The sequence below is a fragment of the Trachymyrmex septentrionalis genome, unplaced genomic scaffold (genome assembly GCF_001594115.1).
Source record: "Trachymyrmex septentrionalis isolate Tsep2-gDNA-1 unplaced genomic scaffold, Tsep1.0 scaffold36, whole genome shotgun sequence".
NCBI lineage: Eukaryota > Metazoa > Arthropoda > Insecta > Hymenoptera > Formicidae > Trachymyrmex > Trachymyrmex septentrionalis.
In genome coordinates, this window is record NW_017305525.1 from 544,923 (window position 1) to 552,954 (window position 8,032).

At 42.9% G+C, this 8,032-nt stretch overlaps 1 protein-coding gene across 1 annotated transcript in view; it reads left to right on the plus strand.

Annotated features, from left to right (window-relative positions):
- LOC108750344 overlaps positions 1-8,032 on the plus strand; it is a 298,608-nt gene that overhangs the window by 278,636 nt on the left and 11,940 nt on the right. The window lies entirely within an intron of this gene.

The window sequence follows — 8,032 nt, forward strand, 5'->3', positions numbered from 1 at the left end:
GACACAACCGAATAACGAATTTGACGTATCGTACGACTTGGACGCTCGCCGGAGAGACACGCGGTTGATGTTTCGCGCGCGCGACGAGATCAGCTGCGCTCCGAAACGGGACGAAACGGGGAGAGCGCAGTTTTGACTTTTGGATTACCTCCAGACGTGACAGCGACCGATCGTTAACTTCGGTGACATTCTCTGCGAAGATAGGTGCTTCGGATGCTTTGGCACCCGACACGTAACACACTCGACAAAGTCCATACCGAAGAATATTTTCGCGAACGCTGACGCGAATCGAGACCTTTTCAAACTGTCGCCGCGCGCGTTACATAATGATTATCTTCAACGATCGCGTTTAACCAGGAATAATCTTCTATTCGCACATACACGCGTGACGGTAAATTGATCTTTGAAATAAAACACGGATATCAATGGGCATTAATCTCTTCGCGGATAAAAAAAATAAAACGCTTCAGTTTTATATGGTGATTGTAAAATACGGTCGATAAATCGTGATAAACGAAACGGAGAAACAACGGGAGGACGATGACGAGTGAGAGCGGAGAGTTGAACGACGAACTGTGCATCGAAAGTGCCTCGTATGTTGGTGTGAGTGATGTTAAGCGACATCGGAGCAACGGATCGAGATATCGGTACCTGAAGTGAGATACCTGCGCAATAGCATGTAATCCTGATGGAAGTCCCGTCGGACGCATCCGCTACATCGAAGAGGATGGAAACGAGAGACGACGAGAGGAGAAGGAGAAGATCTGCTCTGGCGAGGAGGATCGATTCGCCGCGAGAAAGCAATTTGGTACGACGGGCGCGATCGAAATTCGTTACGTGTCGGATGAAGTGATAATTTCTCAGTCCAAGATTTTCTCTAAAAAAAAAAAAAAGACTCGAACTGCTTGGGAATACCAAAGTTATCGAACGTGGTGCTCTTCTAGTGGAAAAAACGCTGTCACTTGAACTTGAAGACAGACTTGCGGCTATGCACTTTTTAACACGATGCTCTGAGATAAAATTTGTTTGCACAAAAGTTTTGCTGATTATACACGACTGAAATGAAACTGCAGCTACACTTCTCCGCAAGTGTCACGATCTGAAATTTCAACACTACTGACAGGCCAAGTCACGGTGTTTCTTAATGGACATTCTTCTCATCGACGTCAATCGTAATCGATTCCGGGCTATTCTTGTTGCTGATTTCTACGATCGATTCCACTTTCTTGGGATCATCACTTTCTTTGGATCAACGAGTGAAAAATCGGAGCACATTAATGGACTGTTCTTTAATCGATATTGTGCGTCGATCAGTGAGAGAGAGAGAGAGAGAGAGAGAGAGAGAGAGAGAGAGAGAGAGAGAGAGAGAGAGCAGTGAAACTTGAACATCGCTAATCCTTTGATTTTCAACTGGTGTCACCCGGGACTGTATATCGTCGTCAAAAATAGTGCGTTTAAATTTGGACACTCGTCACTCGTGGACGGAAGTTTGTAAAAACATTTCAGCGATTAAAAAATATCAATCACTTCAATGTAAAACAAATCGACGCGCTAAACGATGTTTCTTAATAATTAATAAACATGACATAAAATATTAATCGAGCAGTCGTAATTATACGAACGTTTAAAAGGCGATTTGTGAAATCCGATAAAAAAACAAATACTAAATAATAAATAAATATCGAATAAAATTCTAACTCGAGAGATGGATACATCACGTTTATCTGATCACTCAGAAGATACTTAGCGGGATAATTACCAATAATTTTTGTATCATAAAATAATTATCTCTCGTATCACGGCACTTAGCGCCGGACGCAATCTGCGAGTGATTGATAATAGAAATGACACATTTCTTGAATAATTTTCCGATATTAATTTTCCTCGTATTGTGCTCTACTGAGATAATTATATAAGATAATTATATAAGATATAAGGTATCCTTGTATCTTTTTCATAAAAACATCAATTTCGTACGCTTAACACAACCTGCGTGACTAATCGTAACAGAGATGACACTTGGAACAACGAAATTATTATTCGTCGCAATGCGCCCCACTGAGATAACGATCGGCGAACCTTGACACATTCCGTCGAAAAAGATAATTACCAGGTGGTGACCACTTCGTAAAAATGTCTGTCAATCGCTATGTGTGGCGATAACTTTCAGCGTAACTTTCAAGTTGACCAAAACAAAGACGATATTTGATATGACAGAACTTACGTTGCCACATATGTATCTCTCCACCGCGATATAATTACCTATACTTTGATCTTGGCTCACGAGAGATAATTGCGGAGGAGCGATGACGCATTGGGATAATTGCTGCAGATTTTCGCGGGATTAAAGCGCGGTCTCTTCTAGCGCGGTAGTATCTCGTATAGATTTTACGCGGTGTCACTTTTCCCGAAAACGCACGCGCACGCACGATCGGTGCGTTAATCTCGCGAGACGCGCGCGTTAGGAAACGGGGAGTATCCGTGTAAACTGAATTGCGCCGATGTCGGCGTGAAATTAAAACGTACGGGAAACCGGTTTCTCTCGAACGACTCGCGTACGTATATATATATATACGTATGCACCGTGCGATGCGTTTATCCGCGTTGCAGCGTGGCTCCGTTGCAAAGGCGTGGGTAATGCCTGGGAATTTAATCGGAATAAGTTCGAGTCTCTCTCTCTCTCTCTCTCTCTCTCTCTCTCTCTCTCTCTCTCTCTCGGCGGAAAAAAAGAAAAAAAAAAGGGGGAGGAGGAAGAGAGAAAAGCGACATCGAAGCTGTCCATTCTTGCGTATGTGAGCACACGCGATGTGCGCAAAAACCTTGGAAATTCCTCTCGAAAGCACGAGGGTTCGTCGTTGGTCATTGAATGAACAACGCGATGACACGTGCGGACCATGTACGCGTGCACGCTATCGCACACTTTCGTTTTGTTTACGTTTCGTTCCGTCAAACAAATTTAAAGCGAAATTTAAGCTCGTTAGAGCTCGCGTGACGATACACTCCGAAACTCTATTAGGCCCGTACGTCTCCCGGGTGCTCGCGCGCGGGATCGTTTGTACTGCCGTTTAGGTATTTTGTCGCCATAAGCGAGACGCCGGATGAAGACACGCGATTATCCGGAACGGATGTCGAAATACACGCTTCAATAGTGATCCGTTATGTCTTTAACAGGTCGAAGCGCCGATATTGACACAGAGCTAACTCTCGGTTACGACAGGACGTAAATTAACGTCATGGTGCTAACGGAGAATGTTTTCTAGCTACTTTCGTGATTACCGATTCAAAGTAATAGTCGGCAGTGAACGCGGCGTTGCGGTGACAAAATGTGATCCTTCAAATTTTCGTTTCCATACAAATTTAACGTGTGCTGCCTCAATATATACATATATGTATGCAAAAAGAACAACTTTGCTAAGATATCTAAAAAATTCGCTAAATTCGTTAATTTAGAAATAATATTTGGTTGGATCATCAAAATAATTACATAGGAATTTAAAACATGAGCGAGAAGTTTTGATGTTCTAATAACCAGTTTGGGTGTCGTATGTAATTATTTTGATGATATCCAATAAAAAATTATTTGCAGATCCGTATCTAGCTAAATTTTTAGATACCTCAAGAAATTCTACGTTTCCGTTATTATTCGTAATAAATAATTTTTTAATAAATAATTAGATAAATATGCAATAAGGAGAATTAAAGAAATAAACTCCTCACTGTTTTACGTTCTTTGCGTGAAAAATAGAAGATGGATTTATTTGAAAACAATCGCGCACGCTCGTAATAGTTGGTGATAATATCAATGATACGTATACATATCAAATGCCGTCAGCATGTCATTCAGACTGCAAAATTCTCGCAGTCTGTTATTAGGGACGTCACGATCAACTCAAGTCGTTTGATTCCGATGATCTACGATGATGGTTTGCAGGATAGTTAAGAAGTACGAGTATCTGCTTAGAATTTGCATTTCCTCGAGTCGATAGCATTTTCGCGGTCAAACGCTGCTTTATGACTCATTATAGAGGCACCTTCACCGGGTTGCTAATTCCTAATTACTATCTACAACGCGAAAGCATCGTTCCGAAGAGGTGATCCATTGGAAATTAAGAAACTTGAGAACTTCGGATTTGCATTCTCTTTCACATCTGGCGAACTTCTTGCGGTCTCGAGCACTACTTTACGGCTCGTTACCAGAATAACTTCCCCGAGTCGCGAAGTCGACTTCCTCAATCACGATCCGCAGTGCGCAAGTGTCACGTTGGGAGAACAATCTACGTGAGATTGAAACTTCAACTCTGCTCCGAATTTGCATCTTGGTACTACGTGAGTTATCCGCAACCGAGCTCTACTTTGTGACTCAAATCATCAAGACTTCCTGAATCCGTATTGCGATAATATCCTCTGGTCTATCCGCTATTAGCAATTCCGTCATGAGTCCTAGAATTTCTACACCATGATCTGGGAGATTTACCTCTCGGTATGTAAATTATTCACGGTATCAAGTGCTCCATGTTTCCCTGACCAAACTATCTTGTTCGAGTGCACGGGACACTGTCTCGATCACGCCGCATAGCGCAATAGTGTCGAGATAAATCTTCGCTTAGCGGCGTATTTGCTGTCGGAATGCATACAAGACTTTCTTAATCATGATCGATGACGTACAAGTGTCGTTTCCGCGGTACGATCTGCGAGCAGCCGAGAACTTCAACCGCTCCGGATTTGCATCTGCTATTCGCTATAGTAAAGTTTTCGCGGTCGAGGGCCTCTTTATGGCTCGCCACGTTGGAATGTTCCTTCTACGAGAGGAGATCGCGTCGTGGCGCGGACGTGGAAACGGTAAATCACAGCTCGCTGAATGCGCGACGGAGATCGCGCCGGTGAATGCGTCGACGAGAAGCGTTTCACATCGTGGAGGCCAATTTCGCACGTTGCAGCCCTCGTGTTGTTCGGCCCTCGTTCGCCGCAACGGAAGCAGTTGCAGCGACCCGGCCTCTCGCAAGCGGGGAATCAAGTGGGATTTTACAGGAGCCTGGACGGCTACAGCTTTACGACGCGGATACCGCGACGGAGGAAGAGGCAAGGAACTTAGGAACGCGAAACCGCCTCCTTGCTGTTGTACCAGCGCGAGATTTACGAGCGAATTGCGCGTCGCGAGCGAGCCGTGCGAGTCGAGAGAATCGCCACGTCCTGGCGATCCTCAATTCGCAACTGGGAAAATATCGCGATAGGCGAACTCAGAAACGAGAGACTCTGCATGGTGAACAGATGACAAGTAATAACTTACCAATTTATTCTTCGTGGCTTTATTACGAACATGTGCTTGTGGCGTGTTTATTGGAAACAAGTTTTCATTTTTTTTTTTTATAAAGAATCCAACTTCACTCGAAGTGTAACAGCGATAAAAGTTACGTATATTTGCGGAATTGAAATCTCTTATATGCCGAAATCTCGAAATGAGTAAAATTTTGCTAAGATAATTATGTGATTGGCTGAAGGCCAATTTTTGAATACAAGAACGATTGTGCAGAAATATTATAAAGTTTAGTTGGACACAGATTCGAAAGTGTTTTTGAATCATCAAAATGATTATATAAAAATCTCAAACGTGATAAACAATAAAAAGTTTTGCCATTCTATCAACGTAGTTGAGCCTACATAATTATTATTAAAGAGAAGTAAACAAAGTTATTTTCAGATCCGTATCTAGTTAAATTTTTAGATGCTTTGACAAAACTGTCCTTTTGGTATAACTTTATAAATTGGACGTCACGAATTATTGTTATCAAATGACACGTTATAAATGTCGAAATCTATGATCGATAACTACATTCTTGGATGTCACATGTCTGGGCATTAAAGACCCATGAAAAAAATGGGGAATTTCTCGATGACATTCACCGATCGTTGGGAATCCGTCGATTCCAAGAGAAACGAAAGTTTTTCACGAATCGTGAAAACCGATACATTCCTCTGATTAGTAAATATTGAAGTGGAAACGTAAATGTAATCATACAAATGTATTCGAATCGCAGAGGTCCTTCTACGTATCGGAACATTTTGCGTAGATTCGTTAGAGAGGTATCATTCCTCGAAATATACACGAGGAGCGAATTTTGTCGAAATATTCGTTTCAGAGTCGGTGTTGCGTTTTGCAATTAATATAATAAAGATAGCGATGCTCGGAAAATGTAACGACTCGTTCGCATTTGGCGATGTTCCTAAATTTCTAACGATTAATATTAACGATCGCTAATTAACACGTTTGCATACTGAAAATCGATTCCGATACTCTCGTAACGAATGGATTCTTCGAGACAATTTTCGGCGATGTGTCTACGAAATCATTCCTAAAATATGCCGCCAATTTAATACAGAGGAAAGTGTCAAGGATGACAACGAATGGGTCCTTCATCGGTGGTCCACAGAATTCAGAAACCGCGTCAAAAATCGTCTGACCCAGGAGCAATCGTCATCGCGAGGCATCGCGAGGAATCGAAAGTGGCGACGTAAGGCAGACAAGGGACGGGGCAATCGGAAACTGGTAAAGATGGTAGCCCGGAGCCGATCGACCTGTCATTACTCCACCTCGATGGAAGCATGAGCCAAAACCGTAAATTACAGAGCTCGCCGAGCGAGTCAGAGACGATTCGAGGGTACCGATCCAAGATTGTTTGCCAGATGAGAGAGGAGCAAACGGGAGTGACGGGAAGAAACCATCGTAGGTCGATCATTCGGGTGGAAATGTAAAATTTGTTGCGCGCAATTGGCAAATTAAAACTTGGACATGGCATTTGCATGGCTACCGAAACGCTCGTACTGCTGCTGAATGATGGCGATGGCGACGGCGACGAGGAAGACAAACAGGAAGAGATTCTGAAGAGAAAAAGAGGAGATGAAATATAGGTGATGGAGGCAATATGAAAAAAATTACAGAGTGCAAAATCGAAGCGGGGTCGATTTCTGACACAAAAAGCAACACGATGAGACACGTTGTTGGAAACGTGATCGAAATTCGAAATGCGCGAGGAGAGATGTTGATCAGTGAATATTTTTGCGTCGTCGTCACGCGGACGATGATTCGAGTGGTTATAAATGAAATTGGGAAAGGAAATAAATGATGATTCTGTTGAACCGCTTGAACACTTGTATACCGCTCCGCGGCATAACGTATACATCGAGCCCTTCTTCACGAAAATCTAAATAAACCGCACGCGCGAAATTTATAGATATACATTCGGCAGGAAAAAAAACAGCTTTATACAACTGTTGCAAGATTTTTTAATGCGATCGATTTATACGTTTAAATACGTAAGAAATTAACTGCCAGAGAATCAATCATATTACACAAATTTTGAATGCAGCCATTTAGTCACAAACGTCTCTACTTTTATACCTGTAAATCTTTTCTTCATATTAGCCCACGAGAGCTCCAAAGCGAGCTCCAGAAAAACGCTCTCCTACTCGCGTTCTTCTCATAAATCCTCAAACGTAACGAACGTTAACGAACGTGAACCATGTGCGTGCGTGGGAAGTATGAAAATTTCGGTCGCGTCAAATAACGTATTAACATTTATTTATATACACGCGAACGCGCTGTTATTCATCTGCGATACGGCTAATCGTCAACGATTGGCCGTGATGTCTCTGATCCAGGAAAGATGCAAGCACGATGTTCTTGTGGATGACGGGAAATGTGTCTCGAATGTAAATCATTCCACATGGCGCTTTGACTCACAAACGCGCACGCACACACATACACACACACACACACACACGCTTAATGCATCAGGATGCGCCTCGGGGTGTGGATGCATTTCGGAGCCCGGCGCCCAAGGCGATCCTCAGACGAATTATCCGACGATAATGCTAGCGTTAAACGTACAAGATCGAGCGATCAGAGTCACATTGTTCATCCCTCGGTTTCGTACATGATGATCGACCAGCCATCAAATCGCTTGCGGCCGGAATAACTTAGTGTTCTCTCTCTCTCTCTCTCTCTCTCTCTCTCTCTCTCTCTCTCTCTCTCTCT